This window comes from Notamacropus eugenii, chromosome 1 (assembly GCF_028372415.1).
Source record: "Notamacropus eugenii isolate mMacEug1 chromosome 1, mMacEug1.pri_v2, whole genome shotgun sequence".
Taxonomy (NCBI): domain Eukaryota; kingdom Metazoa; phylum Chordata; class Mammalia; order Diprotodontia; family Macropodidae; genus Notamacropus; species Notamacropus eugenii.
In genome coordinates, this window is record NC_092872.1 from 715,014,978 (window position 1) to 715,027,764 (window position 12,787).

Sequence of the window (12,787 nt, forward strand, 5' to 3'; positions counted from 1 at the left end):
CCAGCTCATTTTACAGATGATGAAACTAAGGCAAACTGGGTTAAAAGACTTGCCCAGAGTCACACAGCTAGGAACTATGTGAGGCCAGATTTGAACTCAGGGAGATGAGTCTTCCTGATTTCAAGCCCAGAGCTCTACCCACAGCACCACGTAGCTGCCCCACTAAAAACTGCTTCACTACAATACCTGAGACTTGCCTTCATTTTTGACAAGATGAAATCTTGCCTTCAAAATTAATATTTTCCATTTATACAATAAGAATATTGTGAAGACAACTTTGAAAGACTTATGAGTCTTGATCAATGCAATGGCCAATTATGATTCCAGGGGAACACATGGTAAAGCCTCCTGCCCACCCCCTGGCACAGGGGGAGTGAACTCAAAAAGCCCAATGAGGTACATATTTTTGGTACATAGCTAAAGCATTTAGCTTTGTTTGACCATACACATTTGCCAGAGGGGCTTTATTCTGTTTTGTTTTGCTGTGGGTTTTCCCCCCAATGGGGGGCGGTAAGTGAGGAGGAGAAAGAAAATAGATTCTTATTCATTGAAAAAAAATTTTTAAATAAAATTAATGATTTGGGTTGGAAAAATCAATGTCTAGTTTTCTAAAGTAAATTGCTAATGCAGTCCCAAGATTTTTTTAAAAGTATCATATTAATTCAATTAAACATTTATTAAGCAAGTTCTTATGCTTACACCTGGCTGCTACCTAGGTAATACAGTGGATAGCATGTTGTGCCTCCAGTCAGGAAGACCTGAATTCAAATCCAGTCTTGGACACTTACTAGCAGTGTGATCCTGGGCAAGTCATTTGACCTCTGTCTGCCTTGACTACCTTAACTGTAAAAATGAGGATAATAACAGCACCCACTTTGCAGGGCTTTTGTGAGGATTAAATGAGATAATATTTGCAAAGAATTTAGCACAGTGCCTGGCACACTATAGTGGTTTAATAAATGCTTGCTCCATACCCGATTTATCATGTACAAGATACTATCGTAGAGATACAAAGAGGAAACAAGACGTATACAGGGTCCACAAGAAAAAAAATCTCCTGTTGTTCCTAGACTAAACAGTCTAGCGGCAACATCTAACCATGGCTAAGCATTAAAAAAAGCTTCTTTCAGCCCCCAGGAAAATGCATTTTTCAGAGAGATAAAAAAATGAAATAAAAGTAATAAGGTTCCCAATTTCCATCATCTTAATAGAATCAAGAAAATTTACACAATTAGTTCATCTAGAGTGGGTGAGGATGTTTGCTCTCTTTGGCAAACTAATTTTAAAGACTTCCTTTGTGTTATAATTAAAATATAGTATTGACAGTCCAGTTTCACAAATCTTAGCTCCTTGAGAACAATAAGGAAATAACTCTTCAAAAAGTTACTCTGCATCGCTGCCTACCCCAGCCTTCCCTCCTGGTTAGCATCCTACATAAGTGAGCCAGGGAGTCTACTAGATGGTGGAATCTGTGTCTTGAGTCTATTCGTATTAATACCTTGATGCTCAATCTCCTCTCCAGGGCTCTCCTTCCATTGTCTCCTCCCCTAAAAAGTCAGACATTAAATCCAGCAAACCAAACCTAGACTCACTGACTTGGGCTATTATTAGCTTTTTCTCTCTATTGCCTCCAGGACATTATTAAATATTCCTGTGTGGGGATCTAGGCTCCCAGTATGTCCACAATAGCCCCTAGATTTAGTTTGTTCTCTCAAGGTAATGTCAAGTTCAAAAGAAACCCAGAATTCACTGCTTATGTCTGACCCCAGGAGAGCCCAGCAGATTATGTAACCTAAACTGGCAGATTAATCAGATTGTGACAATATCCTTTTCTTTAAGTCCAATTCCTAGCTTTTGTAGAATGTCAATTTCAATCAGTCAAGTGTTGGGCTATGGATTACATTTGGTATTGGTTTCTCAGGTCACTATGGCCAAAGAATCCATCACTCAGTGGTCGATATCTTCCTGATGAACATCTCTTCACATTTAACATAGCAGTCTCTGGAGAGTAGACATACTCTGTTGCTGAGACTACACTCAAAACCTTTCTAATTCTTTAAATAGTTTTACTAAATTATAGTTACACTAAAATTAAAGTGTACTATTATTCAAAAATTATTTTGCACAATCTATACAGTGCCTCGCATTCTATGATTACAAAAATATTAGCTGATGGTCCTTATAATGTATTTACAAAGTAGTCTTTGAAGATTTGGGGGGAAATAAATGACAAAAGGAGTTGCTGAATCTACCATGTTAAGGTCACCTGATAATGACAAGGGAAAATTAGAATGCATGTAGATGGATACCAGAGAGTAGCTGAGGACCTGAATAAAAATCCATCAGTCAGTTCTGTCAAACATTTCTAATATTTGAGATGAAAAAAAATTGAGATTTGATCTGATAAATTCTTTCATCAAAATCAATCCATACATCCATAAATGAAAGAACTTTGAAGAAAACTTCTTAAACAGTCCTTTTAAAAATGTGTTCCAGTCTCTGAGTTTATATGATTATATGAGATTATGTAATATGACATTATGTATTATTCTACTGGCTTATTATTAATTCAGAAAAGATTGCCTAGTATGCCAGCTAAGCAAATACTCCAGTCAATGAACTTTATTTCTGTGCATCAGAGAGTCAGGTAATCAAATAGCCCAAGTATTTAATTATTTAGCTCTCTTCTTCCCTCCATTTATTATGAGAGCTGATAACAAGAATAATACACTTGACAGCCTTGTCTTATATGAACGGTGCTCTCAGGTGTAGTTTCAGTCTCTCCTTGGGGCGCACCGGGTTTTTATCAAGTGAAAGTCAACATTAGCGGAGAGTAGTTGTGAAAACTCAGTCACCTTGAGTCATGCAGCAGAATCATAGGTTTGATCCCAGGCCAGTGCATGAAAGAAGGGGAGAAAATATGGCCAAATGCCCTTCTTTAAAACTACAATTAGGATAAGGCATTCCATCAGTGGCAGTTAATTCAGTCGTCTATGGCTGGCAAAGGTAACCTCTCTCCCTTGCTGACGTGCTGCCAGAACAAATTGCCCCGCTGATGGCACAGGGGTAGAGCACTGGACTTACTTCTGCCCCTTACTGGCTGTGTGACCCTAGATGGGTCACTCAACTTCTCTGTGCCTCAGTTTCTTCATCTGCAAAAAAGGTGGCTGAGGGTAGACTTGGTGGTCTCCAAGGTCTCTCTTGCATCCTATGACTAACTGAGACTCACAGTAACTTCATTCAGGATGCACTAGGGATAGATCCATGATTTAATTGGTATAGAGAACTCCCAGGTAAGGGAGATCCCTCTACCAGTGCAGGCTACCTCTCATGGTGTAACTTATCTTGTTTACAGTAATGAAATAAAGTAACTTACCTAGATTATATGTCTGCCATGTGTTGGAGGCAGGACTTGAACCCATGTCTTTCTGACTCCAAAGTGAGCCTACTGTCTATATATCGATTACTATCACCATACTCACTTGAGATTTGGGATGAAAAGTGGCTGTGGCTTACTCACTTAAGTGATGCTGGATTGTGGAAGGGAGTAAAGCAGAAAAGGTAGTAAGGGGTCAGGCTGTGTCTTTCAATGGCAAACAGAGCATTTTCTTTGTGATCCTGGAGATAATAGGGAGACACTGGAATGTAGTGAGTGGGGGGTGGCATAGTTAGACCTGTACTCTGAGAAAAATCACTTTGGCACCTGGGAGTGGGGCAGGGAGACCCAATTCAAAGGCTACCACTCATGCAGATGTGAGGTGATGAGGGTCTATACCCAGGTCGGGGCTATATGAGTGGAGAGACGGGGACTTGTATACACAAGAGATTAGAAGGTGATGAGGTTCTAAGTTAGGATGCTGGATGTATATATAGGACAGGTGTTGTGGAGGAGATCAACAAGATTTGGAAACTGGTTGGACATGGGGAATGAGGGAGAGAAAAGGTTTGAGCATGACTCTTCAGTTGTAAAATTCAACACCTATTTAGAAGAGTGGAATTCTCTACAGAAATAGGGAAATTTAGAAGGAGTGAGTTTTGCAGCAAAGATGATAGATTCAGTTTTGAATGTGTTGAGTTTGAAATGCTTTACTGGATATCCAATTGGTGTCTCAGGCTTGGAGCTCAGGAGAGTCAGATACTAAGAAATGATTATTGAACCTGTAAGAATTGATGGCATCATTGAGAAAGGGTCTAATGTAGAGAAACAAAAGAAGAGGGTCACAAGACAGAGCCCTGGAGGGTATTCATAGTTAACAGATGGAACATGGATGATGATATGGCAAAGGAGACTGGGAAGAAATGGTCAACCAGGTAGGAAGAAAACCAGGAGGGAGCTGTCTTACAAAAACCAAGAGACAAGAGAATACTCAGGAGAAGAAAATGGTCAACACAACTAGGTCCCCTTCAGTCAGAGTAATAAATCCTTCCAAGTGGTTGCATTATTTGAATCCCATCTGCACATTTCCATTGGGCTGGAACCCATTACCATATTTTACATAATTATAACTTTGAATGATGCCAATTTGAATACATGTGAATACATGCTACAGAGAGGTCAAGTAGGATAAGGACAGGGAAGGGGCCATCAGATTCAACAATTAAGAGATAGTTGGTAGTTGTAAAGAGTGCAATTTTAATTGAGTTCCATTTTGGATAAGTTGAATTTGAAATGCTGAGGGGGCATTTAGGTGGAAATGCTTAGCAGATGGTTCAGGAGAGAGATTTGAGTGGGACATATAGATTTAGGTCATCATTCAAATAGAGATGATAATTTAGCCCATGGGAACTGCTGCTATTCAAAAGATTCACTAACCTCTTACTGAAACTTAGCATTTTCTTCAATTATTTAAAAATGTTATTCTGAGAAGGGGTTCATAGACTTTGTCAGATTGCCAGGGAGGTTCAAGACACAAGAAAGGTTAAGAATCCCTGCAGTAAGTGGGAGATAGTGTTGTCATTTAAGGAGCAAGAAGGCCTAGGATAGTCTTAAGGGACATCCATACATGGGAAGTAGCACAGATGGATGATGAGATTTATTATGAAAGAGCTAGGAGAAAGCAACAACATGAAACCCAAAGGAGAAGAAAATATCTAGAAAGAAGGGTTGGTTGACAGCGTCAAATGCTTCAGAGAGGTCAAAAAGGATGAGGAAAGAGAAAGGACCAGAGAATTTAACAGTTAAGAGATGAGTGGTAACCTAGAGATGAATAATTTCAGTTGATTGGTAGAATCAGAAGCCAGATTACAAGGGGTTAAAAAGAAATGGGACACAATAGTGAAGTGGAGCCAAGTAAATATCTGTGAAAGGGAGGTAATAATAGGGATAATAGCCTGAGGAGATGGCAAGGGTCAAAGGGAAAGGTTTGGGGTTTTGTGAAGTTTTTTTTCAGGATGGGGGAGCCCTGGATATGTTTGTAAGCCACAAAAAAGAAACCAGTAGATAAGGACAGACTGAGAACGAGAGAAAAGGAATGATTTAAAAAGAGGCAAGCTTGTGGAGAAGATAAGAAGGAATAGAAAGAAAGCTTCCAATCCCGTGGTTGGCAAGAACTAGCTTTTCCTCAGAGCCTAAGCAAGAGAAGAAGAGACAATGGTGTGCGATGTGGAGGAGAGAAGAGGGAGCTCAATTCAGGTGACCTTGGCTTTCTCAGAAGGACAGAAAGGTAGATTCTCTCTGAGAAGGAAGTGGAAAAGAGGGAGGAGAGATCCAAGGGCAGAAAATAGTACATAGGTGAACCATTTAACTATAGGTTTAAGACTATGAAGGGAGGACAATGAAACCAGAACAGACTAGGAGAGGAAAAGGTAGAGAGACTGTGAGTTGAAATAAGGATGAAGACTAGATTTCAGAGATGGTTGGAAGAGATGGGGGAAAGGATGGCAAGCCTGAACCATGACCAACAGATAGAATATTGGACTGGTGACTGATTTCAGGAGAAATATTAGGGTGGTTATATAGTTTAGGGACCCCTATGCGTAAAGGGGATAATTGATTTGATGGTCAACCTGACCATAAAGAGAGAGAATAGAAGGTAGAAAAGGGAGCTCAGGACAGAACCTTTGAGGGACAACCAGGCTTAGGGAATTTTTTGGAGGGGTGGAGGTTGGTCAATGTACTTGGATGAGGAAAAAAAAGATATATCTCTTTTCACTAACTTCTAATTTAGCATTTCCTTCAATTATTTAAAAACATTCTGAGAAGGGGTCTACAGATCACCAAAATGCTATGACGGGTGGGGTAGGAGAGGGCCCATGACACAACAAAGACTAAAAACATCGATAGCAAGTAAGAGAGAGCAGTGTTATAGGAACCAAATCTCTCAGATGATGTGGTGAACAAAACTGTCTAAAGGCACAGGATGGAGAGGTCTACAAGAAGGTTCTCAGATTTAGTCATTAAGAGATAGCCAGTAATGTTTGAGACAACCGTTTCAGCAGAATGGTTGGGTCAGAAGCCAGATCGCAAGGGGTTAATGAATGAATGTGAGGTCTGGCAGTGGAGGCAGTAAATGTGGAACATTCTAAGAGTTTAGCAGGCAAAGGGAGGAAACACAGATGACAAGACCTTGAGGATATGGCAGAGTCCAATCAAAAATGTTTAAGAAAGGGGAGGGTAGAGAAGAAATCAGAAAGACAGGGATTAAAGAAAGGACTGGATCAGATGATCTTTGAGGTCCCTTCAAATCCCATAATTCCAGAAGTGTCTGATTTCAAATGCCAGCCTGATTAAGCCTGATATTTGTCCAGACTTTGAAGAAAAGGATTATGCTTTAACTGTCTCCAGGGAATGGACTTGGGTGGGGCATTGTCAGGAAGTCTCCTGTGTCAAAACAAAATGAATCAATAGTTTTGTTTTTTTTTTAATGAAAAAGAACAAAGCTTCAACAGGAATCCTAAATCCTAGAGTCAGTCCTACCATGACATGTTTTTTATAATTTGGGGAAACTTAATTTACTATGAAAGTAAAACATTTTTTCATTAATAATTTATATGAAAAATACAAATTTAAAGAGAATTCTGACTTTGAACTTTGTTTTTTTTTAAAAAAGGTTCCTGATTTGTGCTGTGTGGTTTGAACATTAACTATCACATTTCCACAGTGTATTATACTTGCGCAAGGATTATCAAATTAATAACATTACACATAATCTTCTTTGAAAGAAGAGACAAGAAAAGGCAACGTGAATGTATTGCACCTGTTATCTGAGCATTTAACATTGTGGACAATTTAAATCCCCATGAAGCTGAATTAGTAGATGACAGAAAAAATTGTAAATTGTATTATCATCTTGGACATCCTAATATAATGTGGGTGTAGAAAATCCAGTTGAAAGAGGACTGGCTTATTAAGCTGTGGCAAGCTGCAATTTACATATCTCATGCTCCAGATGTGGGGTTGGTAAATGAGGATGGGGGTGAGCAAAGATCAGCAGGGGATAAAGGAAAAATATATACATTTCCAATAGTTTGGGCATTTGGAGAGAAAGTGATACTTTCTGAAAAATGTCTTATTTTTCCTAAAACTAAGTGGGGATCAAATGGTATCTCTCTGTTAGCCTCTGTTCTGTAGCCATAAACTGCAGGCTCGGCTTTGGTCGGCCATCTCACCAATGTATAGCTGGTTACAAGAGGAACTGAGCAAGCAAATGTGAATATATGCCTCTCTACAGCTTTATCAGTCCCCAGAGTGGGGCCCTGGGTTGGAATTCCATGTGACAATGTGCAAATCATTTTACTTCTCTGTTCTGGAAATGAGGGAGAAGAGTCTCTCCCAGATCTAATCTATGATGTTACTTTAAGAGGGGTCTGGGGCTCCATGGAGTACCTAGAACAGCATCTCCTCATGTGGAGAAGCTGAGGATGCTGCTTCTGGGAGAGTCATCATGACATGGGACAGAAGCATGAGAGACAGTATGGAGTCTTAGGAGATATTATAGAGCTGCCTCCAATCTGTGGACCATGTGCAGGTAGGAGTAGCCTTGGGGTGCGGGGAGGCATCCTTGAATGGCCTAAATCAGCATTAGCCTGGCTTCTGTGGTCATTCTTGACTCAGCAAGGCCCTGGTGGTGTGACGCCTTCCTTTCATTTAGTGAGTGAGTGACAGAGAGAGAGAGAGAGAGAGAGACAGAGAGACAGAGAGAGACAGAGAGACAGAGAGAGAGGTGCCTTCTCCCTCTGGCTTTAGGTCACCCTATGAAATGGGTCTCCGTGATAGGAGCCTTCACATTTTCTTTTCCACTCTAGGTGAAGGGATTAAAGCCTATACGTCTCAAAAGGCTAGGAGGACACCTGGGTGTCCCAGCATTCTAGAATCTGAATTTGACAGTTGGTTCAGCATCAGCGCACAGAGGAGCAAGGAGTGAGAGACCTTCAGGATGCTTCCCATCAACAGCTGAAATGATTCTCACATGGAAGATATGCCATGAATTTGGTAGGACCAATGCTCTACACAAACTGTGCTTAGAGGGTAACCCTGCACACACACACACACACACACACACACACACACACACACACACACACACACTTTGTAGAGAAATGTTTGCACTTTTCTCATCAGTCTATCTTTGAAGTAAATATCCCCTCGTAAAAGCTAATCAATGCTAGTGGCTACATAGAACTGGATTACTAGTCACTGGTATCTAAGGAGGGAGGGAGCAAAGCCAGTGGGAGGGGGACCTTAAGCCAACAGTAGTATGGGAAAATCCCCAGCAAATCCTCCCAGTGCCTCAGAATCCCATGGGGTAGATGGAGTGTGCTCATCCCTGGAACAGTGGCCACTCTACTACACCATCACTCCTAGGGAGAAAAAACAACTCAAAGTTCATTTTTCTCTGATGGTCAGTTACTAGTGTCGTCTTTATGTACAAATGCAATATTATCATTACTATTGCTTTTTATTTTCATTATTATAATAGACTGTTTTTGTCTTCGTATTTCCAGAATCTGGCAGAGTGCCTTAGAGGAGGATCTTAATAAATGTTTATTGGAGTGAACCTTTATTATTAACAAGACGAGAGTTGGGCATGAACATGTCAACATGAAAAGAAAAATGCAGAAAGTCCATCCTATTGAAAATGCACCTTGAAAATTACAAATTTGGATCAAGATAATCCATTTTCATACAAAATACCAGTGTCCCCATGAGGGTGAATTTTTCAAATTTGCCCCAAACTAGGAAAACCTGTTAAATTTCCCCTGGTACCTCTCCCCATGACTATTCATATCTTGGAAATGGAACTTTACAGTTTTCAGTACCTTTTAAAAACCTGAGGGGATTAATAATACATGAAATTTTCAATTAGTTTATTTTAAAATCAAAAGTTTCCCAGTAGATATATACTATATGGGCACAAAGAATTGCATGATGGAATAAAAGTGTTCACAGTTCCACAAAGAATTGTAAAACAATACCATGTAAACAAAGCAGCATCTAGAGTTACTTGTTGGAAATGAGCCCCAATGGAAATATTAACTTTTCATATTCATGAAGTCAGTGCCAACATAACTAAGATGCATTTCAGCTATTTATTTACTATGTAATTATGCAGAAAAAAAATTCTCTAGAGGTTTCTTAATCTTGTATGATGGAAATATGCTTATCCAACAGAAGACATGTTTTCTCCATCACAAGAGATAATGAAAGAAGATCACACTGCTTCGATTCAGCACTCTGACTTACAAGCTACAAAACTCACAATTACTTTCCTTTAGCAACATGCAGTAAATAATTTTGAATACCTAAGCGTGTGCCAATTGCCTCTCACTGCATAGACAGATCTCATATACAATGCCTTAGAGAAACGAATGACTATTTTGTTTTTAAAATACAACCAAACCCTACTCATGTAGCTGTGCTCATGTACCTTAGTACTGATGTATTCGATTTGGAATTACAGATCTAGACCAATTAGGGAAATAAATATACTACTACAAAGCATCAAGGAATATTGGGGGAAGGGATGGCATTGTTAACACTCTGGTTCTTAATTTTATGAGCACCCACAAACTATGCTAAGTATCCAGCAAAAAAAAAAAGATACTCCTTTCCTGTGAACAACAGACTTTGACCAAAAACAATAGGTCAACACATACTCTTTCTGTATCCTTGAAGAGTGGGGAGGGGAAAGCTGAGAAGATGCCCACTGACTACCTCCCTTTCCTTTCCATTTCTAAGCCATACCTCGAGTTCTAAATCCATGATTCTTTATTCTTACACCAAGTTATTGCCCTCGCACCTAACCTACGGGGGGGAGGTAGAATGAAAAAGCATTTATTAAACACCTGTTTGTGCCAGGCAATGCTAAAAGCACTTTACAAACATCTTCTCGTTTGAGCTCACAATAACCCTGAGAGGCAGGTGCTGTTATTATCCTCATTTTAGAGCTGAGGAAACTGAGGCAGACAGAGACAAAGTGTCTCACCCAGATTCTCATAGCCAGTACACGTCTGAGGGCACATTTGAATTCTGGGCTTCCTAACTCCAGGTCCAGAGCTCTGTGCACGATAGTGCCACCTAGTGGCCCCCAGCAGCTTTGTTCTTTCTGGTCCCTGGGTGCTGATGTCAGGTCTCTTTCATCTCTATATGACAGCCTCCCTCCTCACCCTCTGTTCTCTGTTTAAATCCCCTGCCTATCCCAAGCAAACCCCCTGCACAGAGCACTCTCTACTTCTGTAGCTTGGTTGGCATTGCTGACTACACATGGAACGTACCCTGCCAGGGCTCCAAGCACCTTCCTTTTTGGTCATTTATAGACTTTGTGAAACCCAACCCTCCACCAAAAAAAGGTATCCCCTCATCAGAAGAAAAAGAGAGGTGACGGTTGCTCTGGGTGGTCTCTTTTGCACTGGCCAGTGCCTTATTTTGACTTCTGTGACCAGCCTTACATCTCAAAGTAACCTTAGAGGTGAAGCTAAGTGATTGATCAGTCCATTACTGCTGTGTTCTTAATGAACTTACTGTTTTTGATGGAGTTCAGATAGAAACAGTCCTGGGACAAGTTGTTATCCCACTACCATCCCTTTTATAGGAGCATCTGGGTGGTGCCATAGTGTATAGAGCACTGAGTCTGGAAGACTCATCTTCCTGAGTTCAAATCCAATCTCAGACACTTCCTAGCTGTGTGACCCTGGGCAAGTCACTTAACCCTGCTGTTTGCCTCAGTTTCCTCATCTGTAAAATGAACTGGAGAAGGAAATGGCAAACTGCTCTAGCATCTCTGCTGAGAAAACCCCAAATGGAGTCACAGTCAGACACAACTGAACAACAATAAATCCTTTTATGTCTAATTTCCATAGACTGTTGTGCAGATAGGTAAAATCAGTGCTTTTTATAACTGAATAAAAATTAAAATATAATTAAACAAAAATATAGTTGAATAAAAAATAAAAATATAGTTGAATAAGCTCATACTCTACAAACTCACTGAAAACATCTTCAGGAAAACACTAGTAGAAGACAGCATAATGGAGCACTGTTAACAGTGAGGACCCGGTATAGACAGGAGAGAGCCTGCTGTGCAGGTTCTTAGATCTGCACTTTTGAGGAGTCAACAATCTTCTTTAATCAAGCACATATATCATTCACTTAGTTCAGAGGGGAAAGTCAGCACCCTGAACTTCAGAGAATATACGGAGAAATAAAGACCAGCATACAGGACTTCCAACTGTCTGACCATAAGCAATATATACCTCACAGATCAACAGACAGATCCAGCTGTCTGACCATTACATACATACATAGTTACCAGAGAGAGAAGCACCAACATCTGGGTTTTCAAAGCCAGGGGGCTCCTTAGTGGCTATCCAGATTATCACCTGGCCAAACAAACACTTCCAATGAGTCAGCCCCAAAACAAAACCTCACCTCAGTGTATATATACACTTTTCAGAGCCAGAGGGCATCACAGCCTTTGAGAACCAGTGCCTCGTTAGAAACTAACAAAAGGTGTGGGCCTTCTTACAAAACAAATCTCCCCTCATCAAGCTTCCCTTAATGGGTAGACTCAATAATGGGTAGGGAAGATCTTTAACTCTCATTAACATAATTAACATTACAGGAGCATATGTGCTTCTTCCTGTCACCATGATTTTGATTTCTGCCTATGGATCTCTCTATGCCTTGAGAGCTTTTCAAGCAACATACTTTTTAAAAATTAGAATGGACCAAATAGAAGTCAATAACTTCATGAAACAACTAGAAATATTAAATGTCAAAAGACTGAAAAATAAAAGAGAATTTAAGGTATCTCATATCAAAAACAACTAACATCAATAACAAATTGAAAAGAGATAGTTTAAGAACCACTGGATTATGAATATGGCATATTGCACGTATTTTCTGACTTTTTTGATACATTCATCCATCATCCCAATTTTTCCCCTACTTTTTTCTCTTTTTTGTCTGTTAAATATATTCTTTGTTATGTGGGATAGCTACCTGGGTGAGAGGAGGGATACTATACAAAGCGAAATTTTTTAATGACATGAATAAAAACTGTTTTTATTTAAAAAAGCATCCTTAGATTGCCTGAAAGCCATTACTAAAAAAAAACAAAAACAAAAATACCCAGGCATCATATTTCAAGAAACCATAAAATAAAACTGCTTAGTTCTTTTAGAACCGGTGGCAAAATAAAAATAAAAACAATTCTCTGGTCACCACCTGGAAGAAAACCCAAAATAAAAACTCCCAGGAATGTTGCAGCCAAAATCTATGGCTTCCAAGTCAAAGAAAAAAATAACTCAAGCATTTTTCCAGAAAGAAAGATTTCAAGTACCAAGGAAA

The 12,787-nt window shown here is 39.7% G+C and overlaps 1 protein-coding gene and 1 long non-coding RNA gene across 6 annotated transcripts in view; one reads left to right on the top strand and one right to left on the bottom strand.

Annotated features, from left to right (window-relative positions):
• HYDIN (HYDIN axonemal central pair apparatus protein) overlaps positions 1-12,787 on the bottom strand; it is a 468,388-nt gene that overhangs the window by 386,243 nt on the left and 69,358 nt on the right. The gene's annotated exons all lie outside the window — the stretch shown is intronic.
• LOC140521516 (uncharacterized) lies at positions 8,245-8,996 on the top strand. Its single transcript, XR_011972959.1, has 2 exons — positions 8,245-8,431; positions 8,944-8,996. It is a non-coding gene; the product is annotated as an uncharacterized lncRNA (long non-coding RNA).